Source organism: Euphorbia lathyris, chromosome 3, assembly GCF_963576675.1.
Source record: "Euphorbia lathyris chromosome 3, ddEupLath1.1, whole genome shotgun sequence".
Classification (NCBI taxonomy): Eukaryota; Viridiplantae; Streptophyta; class Magnoliopsida; order Malpighiales; family Euphorbiaceae; genus Euphorbia; species Euphorbia lathyris.
In genome coordinates this window covers 106,114,672-106,123,625 of record NC_088912.1, presented here as the reverse complement: position 1 = coordinate 106,123,625, position 8,954 = coordinate 106,114,672, and the positions used below count along the sequence as shown (strand labels likewise).

The 8,954-nt window shown below is 38.8% G+C and overlaps 1 non-coding gene across 1 annotated transcript; it reads right to left on the bottom strand.

The window, feature by feature from the left end:
• Window positions 1-2,976: 2,976 nt before the first annotated feature.
• On the bottom strand, window positions 2,977-3,083 carry LOC136225157 (small nucleolar RNA R71). The gene has a single exon (XR_010686888.1). It is a non-coding gene; the product is annotated as a small nucleolar RNA R71 (small nucleolar RNA).
• Between the last annotated feature and the right edge of the window lie 5,871 nt (window positions 3,084-8,954).

The following is an 8,954-nucleotide window of genomic DNA, read 5'->3' as shown; positions in this document are numbered from 1 at the left end:
TGGTTATCTGGTGGAGCTAGGTGTGTTTGAAAATATGATTTCCAATTCCCATCCTATAAACTGGAAGGTCCTACGGAAGTTAAATGTGGCACTTAAGATCAGAAATTGCTTATGGCGGATATTCAGTAATTGCTTGCCCACGGTTAATAATTTGCTTTACCGTCGCGCTAATATTCCTGTCTCTTGTCCTGTTTGTCAGGCTGATGGAGAGGATGAATTCCATGTTTTTGTTGGTTGCGGTTTTGCTCAACAAGTTTGGTTGCTTTTCTTTAATGATGATCGAATGGCTTATTCTGCAGATTTCTTTGGCTGGTTTGCTGATCTTCTCATTAGTGCTTCAATTGAGCTAACAATATCTGTTGTTTATTTGCTTTTTGCATTATGGAATCATAGGAATAAGGTTGTTTGGGAAAAAATAATTGATACTCCAATTATTGTGCTTGATAATAGTAGAAGGATGTTGTCTGACTGGAATAAGGCGCAGGAATTAAAGGCAAAGTCTTCTATTTCTTCGCAGTCTATATTGTCTAGATGGTTGTTTCCTGCTGAGTCATTTTGTGCCTGCAATGTCGATGTCGAGGTGTTCATTCCTGGGAACTACTGTTCGTATGTGTTTGTTATTCGGAATCATCTTGGTATTTGCATTGCTGCTAAACATGGTGCATTGGATGGGAATGTTGATTCATTTTTAGCCGAGGCCCTCTCTATCAAGGAAGCTCTTAGTTGGTTGAAGCTTCATAATTTTCAGCATGTGGATATCAGGTCTAACTGTTTGGTGGTTGTCAATGCTGTTAAGCCAAAAATATACCTAAAATATCATCAATAATTACATCAATATTGCTACGAATTTATGCTATTTATACCTATTTAGAATACTTTTACTCCCGAATATGTTTCTTTCTTGCAAGGTACATAAATATTTAGTAAAATCCAAATAGGAGTAAAAAGAGCTCAAAAATAGAAGAAAAGCCCTACAAAAGGAGTCGAAGACGACGAAAATTAATAACGCCAAGTCGAGGACACGAACGAGAGCCGAAGAGGTGAAAAACGCTCCGTGCCGCGACCGCGGCCCCCAATATTCACGGTCGCGACACGCGTCCCTCAGCCCTCCTTCCCTTCGTCTGAAGTACAAATTGTTGCTCCCCCATTCTCGGTTAAGAATTTAATATTCTCGGTACGAGCAGGAGATTTTAGAAGCCTAGTTACACACTTTCGTTTTCGACGAAACGCGATCGTTCGGGTGGATAAAGACGTCCTTTCGCAGCGGACACGATCCTTCACAACGGACACGACACTTCAATCAAGACTCTTCAACATCTATAAATAAAGAGTTGATGGAGAATTGAAATATAATGTTATATGTGTAGAAGAAAGAGATTAGTGTAGAATTTATGCAGAAATTCCGAGTCAAGTGATTCAGAAGTTAGATTTCGATTCTGTAAAAAGCAATATGATGTACACACATTGTTTACTAAATAATAACAAACTCAGTAGCGTTTAGACATTGTTCCAGTTTAGTTTTCATTTTGGTAGTAGACCGACCCAGTCTCTATTACGAAGATTCAACGAGAAGATTGAGTAGAGGATTCGCCCCTGAGCCTGACAAACTCTAATGAAACCCAAGGAAAGGATTGACAACCCGTTCACTTGCACGCCGTCAAAGAATTCAATGCTCCATGTTCTCTGTAAACTTGTATCAATTTATATTTCATCTAATAAAGTCCGTTTTATTCGATAGATTTTTATGCAGCACTTATGGTAACCAATCCACTAAAGTGACTGCTGGTGTTTTCATTAAAACGTATTTAATCCAAAATCTTTACAAGGAAACTTTGTTGAACAGTTAGGCAAATTATTATCTCGAAAGAGTTTTAATTTGATTAAGGGCAACTATCCCGAAAGGGTTTTGTCGCGTTCAAAGCCAATTAATTAGAGGTTCCGTCATTTATTTCATTTTTATAATTCGTACAAAGTTTAAAGTTGTTTTCTTTGCTTAATGCAAACAAATATACTTGTTTACTTTTCTAAAGTACTAAAACGTTCCTGTTTTGCAAATTCATTTTTAAATCAGAATACTTTCTAACATCTTCATATTCTAATCTAATTCTCATTCTACCAATTTCAAAACCAAAACCGATTAAACGATTTTCCATATTATAAACCTTTAAAGTAAATTTAACCGATTATAAATTAGTTTTGTTCGAAAAACGTTCCCTGTGGGATCGATATCTTTTATTACTACAAGTGTATACAGTGCACTTGCGGAAATCGCTCAACAAGTTTTTGGCACCGTTGTCGGGGAACGCCAAAATTTTTGACAAAATTTTAAATTTTTCGTGTTTTATTACGAATCTAGGTTTATTCATACTTATTCAAACTTTTACATTTTATTTATTTTCAATTACTAACATATTTCTTTTTCAAGTTCTGTTTTGTAGGTAGTTTCGGTTCGTGCGAAATTTCAAGTTCATGCACAGTTCTCGAAGTTCAGGCATGTCACCAGATCCTATTGACCCAGAAATTGAAAGAACTCTTAAAAAGAACAAGAAAGAAAAGAAAAAGAAAAACAAAACCCCAATAAAAACTAAAATTACCGAGCCAGAAGTTATGGCCACACTTATGGATTACGCTAGGCCAGGAGTGGCCGGTGTAACAAGCAGTATAGTTAGACCCCAAATTAATGCACATCATTTTGAAATTAAGCCTGCGTTGCTTAATATGTTGCAAAATAATGTAACGTTTTACGGGTTACCTAACGAAAATCCTAATACCCATTTGACAAATTTCTTAGAAATTTGTGACACTTTTAAAATTACTGATGTAACTGCAGAAGCAATCAAACTTTGCCTTTTTCCTTTTACTTTGAAGGATCGAGCCAAAGAATGGTTAACTTCTATGCCAGCCGCATCAATTGAGACTTGGGAGCAATTAGCCCAAGCATTTTTATCAAAAAAATTTCCTTTAGCAAAAACCGCAAGAGTCATTAAAGAGTTAACATCTTTTTCTCAAAATGATAATGAAACTCTTTATGAGGGTTGGGAACGTTTTAAAGAACTTCAACATTTATGCCCACACCACCAATTGCCCGCTGAACTTTTAATGCAAACATTTTATAATGGACTAAATCCTACAACTAGAGGTTCATTGGACGCTGTGTCTGGAGGGTTATTCATGAAGAAAACATTTGCCCAAGCAAGAGAACTTTTGGAGGAAATGGCAATCAACAGCAGTATGTGGCCCGCGGAACGTGGACACGTACCATCAGCGAAACCATCATCCTCAACTACTTCATCAGTTAAAGGTATAATGAATCTTGATCCAGTAGCGATGTTGCAAGCCCAATTTTCTGCCTTGTCGCACAAAATTGATAGGTTTATGGCACCGTGTGATCCTAATGGTCAACCAATCCAAACGGATGTGGATTACGAAGGTATGAGTGAAATTGAACAGGTAAATTTTGTCCAAGGACAAAACCAAAATAATAACCCTTATTCCAATACATATAATCCTGGATGGAGAAATCATCCTAACTTTAACTGGAAAGATAATAATAATGCTAATGCTAATCAAAATCGTACTACTAATTATCAAAATCAATCCAGAGAGACGATTAGCACTTTATCTTCTAAAATCGACAAATTTATTGATGCTATGAGTGGAAAAATAAGTAATCACGCCGATGGTTTTAAACGGATCGAGAATAAATTCGATCAGCTTATTAAAAACCAATCATCCATAATCCATAATTTGGAGATTCAAATTGGACAACTCGCTAAATCAATTCCATCCCGCAAAGAGGGAAGTCTTCTAAGCCATACGGAAGAAAATCCGAAAGAGCATGTTAAGGCTATCACTCTTCGTTCAGGGAAAAATTACTTAGGCCCGGAAATTCGACCTTACCTGGAACTGATTTATCGAAGCCCAAAGAAGATACATTAAAACAAAAAGATGCACCGATTGACTCTAGTACAAAAACTTTTGTACCCAAACCACCTTTTCCACACAAAGTCCGCAATAAGGACTATGACAAACAACTTTTAACATTTTTAGACAAACTTAAGAATTTGTATATTACTTTAACGTTTATGGATGCGATTAGGCAAATTCCCAATTATGGTAAATTCCTCAAAGATTTAATTTCAAAGAAAATCAGTTGGGAAGGAATTTCATCCATTTCACTAACTGAAGATTGTAGTTCGATTGTGTCAAGTAATTTGCCCACAAAACTCAAGGATCCCGGATGTTTTACCATTCCATGTAAATTGGGAGATATTGAATTCCTAAGTTGTCTTTGTGATTTAGGAGCGAGCATTAACTTGATGCCATTATCTATTTTTAATAAGTTAGACTTAGAAGAAGACATCAAACGTACCAATATGGTTTTGCAATTAGCGGATCAAACCACTAAAAGACCATACGGTATAATTGATGATGTTTTAGTTAAAGTTGACAAATTTATTTTTCCTACCGATTTCGTTATTTTAGATTTTACTTATGACGTAGACTGTCCGTTAATCTTTGGTAGACCGTTCATGAACACGGGACGTGCTCTAGTTGATATGTCGGAAGGGAAAGTAGTTTTAAGAATAGGCGATGATAAGATTGAGTTTGATATGAATCAAGCGATGAAATATCCTATGGAGGATTTCGCTTGTATGAAACTTGATTTAATTGAAGAATGTGTAAATGACATTGTTCAAAAAGAAGAAATAATAGAACCTATAATGAGTGAGGAACTAGAAGATAAGGACCCAGAACCTTTGATTCGAGAAGATGGACCAGTTCCGCCTTCAATTATAGTTCCACCTAAATTAGAACTTAAAGAATTACCAAGTCATTTGAGGTACGCTTTCTTAGGCGAAGGCGATTCTCTACCTATTATTATCTCTAACAAATTAACACAAGTCCAAGAAGAGAAATTGAAAGAAGTTGTTAGAAATAGGATAGGAAGTATGGGTTGGCAAATTTCAGACTTAAAAGGTATTAATCCAAGTATTGTAATGCACAGAATTCACTTAGAAGAAGATAAGCCACCTAAAGCGGATAGGCAAAGACGCCTAAATCCGAACATGAAAGAAGTAGTAAAAAATGAGATGACTAAACTTTTAGACAATGGAATTATTTATCCTATTTCGGATAGTGAATGGGTACGGTTTTAGGACGGGTTTTAGAGTTATTTGGTTAATAAGCGAGCAATTCTCGCATTTAAATTCTTTTGTATGAGTTAGTTAGGAATTGGAAACGTTCTATTTACTTTTCGTCGTTTAGGCTCGTTTTATGATCAATTTAGGCAAATACGGCCGAAATAGCATGCATAATAGAATTCCGTTATCTTTTGAAGCTAATTGGTCCGTCAAAAGTCGCACCAAACGAAGAGTTTGCTTAAAATGAGCGATTGACGGATCAATTTGGCTTTTGGACTAATGTTTTCCGGAGTTTTTATGCGTGTGCAGGTGTAAGTTCGGACGAAAAAGGGCATGGAACTCATCAAGCTTGAATCGAGCACGCTTCAGGTGAAAACGCTCGGCGAGCAGGGCCCTACGGGCCATTTCTGCTCGCCGAGCAGGCCACCAGGCGCCTGCTCAGCAAGCAGGGGGCTGCTCGGCGCGAGCAGCCCTGCTCGCCGAGCAGCCTTCCCTGCTCGGCGAGCAGCCCTGCGGGAATTGGTCAAAAAGACTAATTCCGCCCCCACGAAGCCACGTTCGGCCCCACGTCTTCCTACACTAACAAGGACACGAAAATAGGTCAAAACGAGGCCCGAGATGCGTCTATAAATAGGATTTTTCCATTGTAATTTAAATATCTTTTACTTTTGTAATTAGCTTATCTTCCACCTTGAGAAATCCTCTCCACCTCCTCCATATCCTTCAAACCTCCATTGAAGATACCTTCGAAGCTCCGTTCACCGAGGATTACTCAAGCTCCATCCTTAAATCCTAGAAAGACGCCTGCATTGGTAGACAGGTTCCCTGAAAGGGATTTTTCTTCTTTTATATTCTGTGTAGCCTCTGATACATGCTATGAATTCTAGGTTTATTGTAACTTCGTGACAATAGATTCATCTTTGATATATAATATAGTTTTTGTTCATTCAATTGTTTTGATGTTTTAATCTTTGTCTCACGCTTTGTCTGATTGGTTTAACTCATTCGATAATCCCAAAATTAGGTTGGCACATATTGCGAGCTGAATCTGACCTAGTCAGTGCCTATAGGATTGACGACCCTATAGAAGATTAAGCCCAAATTACTGAGCCTTAGAGCTAGTTTCGGCCTTACAAGGGAATCACGAACTAGGGACTTTAGGAGGATAGGTCGGGTTAATCGCCTTGGACACAAGCGACTTAGTTTCAATTCAATTGCTTAAACATTCTATCATTGTTATCATCGTATTCCTTCATGTTCATTCAGTTAATTGCTTTGGTAAAAGATCAATTAGGGGTAGAGTAACTTAGTTAGGGTTAGAATAACTTAGTTAGAATTAGATAACTTAGCTAGGATTAGCATAATTCAACCTAGGAGTAGATTAATTAAACAAACCAAACTCAAAACCCCCTAAGCCTAGATAACATCCGAGATCGAGTAGCTTGATACTTGCAGAAATAAATCCTGTGGACGATAACCTGGACTTAAACCAGAAATTTATTACTTGGTAACGACGGGGTACACTTATCCCTTAGTGAGGTTTCGCAGAAACCGCACCAAGTTTTTGGCGCCGTTGCCGGGGATTTATTTCTTCTGCAATATCGAACCAAAGGTCGACTTGTTAGTTTAGGCATTCTTTGTGAATATATTCTTTGTTAATATCATTCATACTTGTATATATAAATACTTGTTGATATACTATTACTTAAATTCGATCGTTCTTCCAGCGACTATGGACAACAGAGCGTCGAACCCGTCCATGAACGATCTTAACACAAAAATGGACTTCCTTGTGGCTTCATACAACCAAAATAACCAGCCAAGGATACCATTCTGCGAGAGATGCGGCCAGAATCACCCCGGTAGTGTATGCCACATCAACTATTACGTACCTAGAGGTGAGAATGTAAGTTATTTGGGTAATCATCAAAGGTATAATTCTGAACCTTCAACTTGCAACTACTACGATCAGGAGCATACACGATATCCACCGACGCCCTACATAGCACCCATGGATACTCTTCCATGTCCTCATTCTAACTCTGATTTTTATGGCAGGCAAACAGAGTACTCAGAAGGAATAATGACTCTCCTAAAAGAGATATCCGTCCGATTGGCAGCCAACGAGGAGGCATGCAGGACCCTGAGTAACCAGCTCGCCACAATCAGACAAGAAGAAAGGGAATGTCACGAGGCGTTCCTCTTGCAAGAAGAGGCGGTTCAAGCCATCGCCCTAAGGAGCGGCAAGGAAGTGGACACACTCGTGGCACCTCCATCGCAAATGTCTCTGTCACCTCAGGTAAGTAGGGAACCGGAAGTGGTAAGCAACCCCGGTCCCGCATCTGAAACCTCAGCTTCTGAAATAGCTGTAGAAAAAGTGGTTAGGCCTTATGCACCAAAACTGCAATTCCCTCAGAAGCAGAAAAAGGCCAACCTAGATAAGAAATTTGCCCGGTTCTCGGAAATCCTTAGTAGATTAGAAATAAACATTCCATTAATGGAAGCACTAGAGGAGATGCCGAACTATGCAAAATTTCTTAAAGACATGTTGTCGAAAAAGAAGAAGTTTGGGGAAAATGAGATAGTGGCTTTAACAGAACAATGCTCGGCCATAATCACCCATAAATTACCCCCCAAGCTTAAAGATCAAGGGAGCTTTACCATCCCGTGTAGGATAGGCAACATGCACATAGATAGGGCATTATGCGATTTAGGAGCAAGTATTAATCTTATGCCTCTATCAATTTTCAGGAAATTAGGGCTCGGAGAACCTAAACCAACAAACATGACACTGCAGCTAGCGGATAGGTCAATTGCACGGCCTAGAGGCATAGTTGAAGATGTGTTGGTAAAGGTGGATAAACTGATCTTCCCGGTCGATTTTGTGGTCCTCGATATGGAAGAAGATGACTCCGTCCCCATTCTTCTTGGGAGACCGTTTCTTGCAATCGGTAGGACACTAATAGACGTCCATGGAGGTAAATTGGTCCTAAGGGTGCAGGATGAAGAGGTAACATTTAACGTTTATGAATCCATGAAATTTCCTCAAGAACGCTCCAAAAGTTGTAACTTTGTGGATGCACTAATAGATGAATGTGTTGAGGAAGTTGACCTTGATATAAGAAATGCCTCTTTAGAACTCGGTCTAGGTGGTGAGGAATGTGAAAACTCGAGTGAGCCATTTGAAGATCTCCCACCTGAAAAATGTTATTGGGTTAAGGGTAGAAAAGAGGACCTTGATCGTGAGATCAAACCTAAGCCTAAGACCTCGTTAGAGGAACCTCCAAAATTAGAGCTTAAGCCCTTACCCAATAATCTGAAATATGTTTTTCTTCAACCTCCCACAGATTTACCCGTTATTATTTCTTCTTTGTTGACAGTTGAACAGGAAGAAAAATTGGTGGAGGTGCTGATGGAACATAAAGGAGCCTTTGGATGGTCGATCCACGACATCAAAGGCATCGACCCCAAAATCTGCACGCATAGAATTTTCCTTGAGGAAGAGATCAAGCCATCTGCCCAACCTCAACGACGGCTCAACCCTAACATGAAAGAGGTGGTAAAAATCGAGGTTATAAAACTCCTCGACGCATGTATCATCTTTCCGATTTCTGATAGCCAATGGGTAAGCCCGGTTCAATGCGTGCCTAAAAAAGGGGGAACAACGGTAATGGAAAATGAAAAAGGGGAATTAATCCCAACTAGAAAGGTTACGAGTTGGCGTGTATGCATAGATTATAAGAAATTAAACGAGGCCACCCGTAAAGACCACTTTCCCTTACCGTTTATTGATCAAACGTTGGAACGATT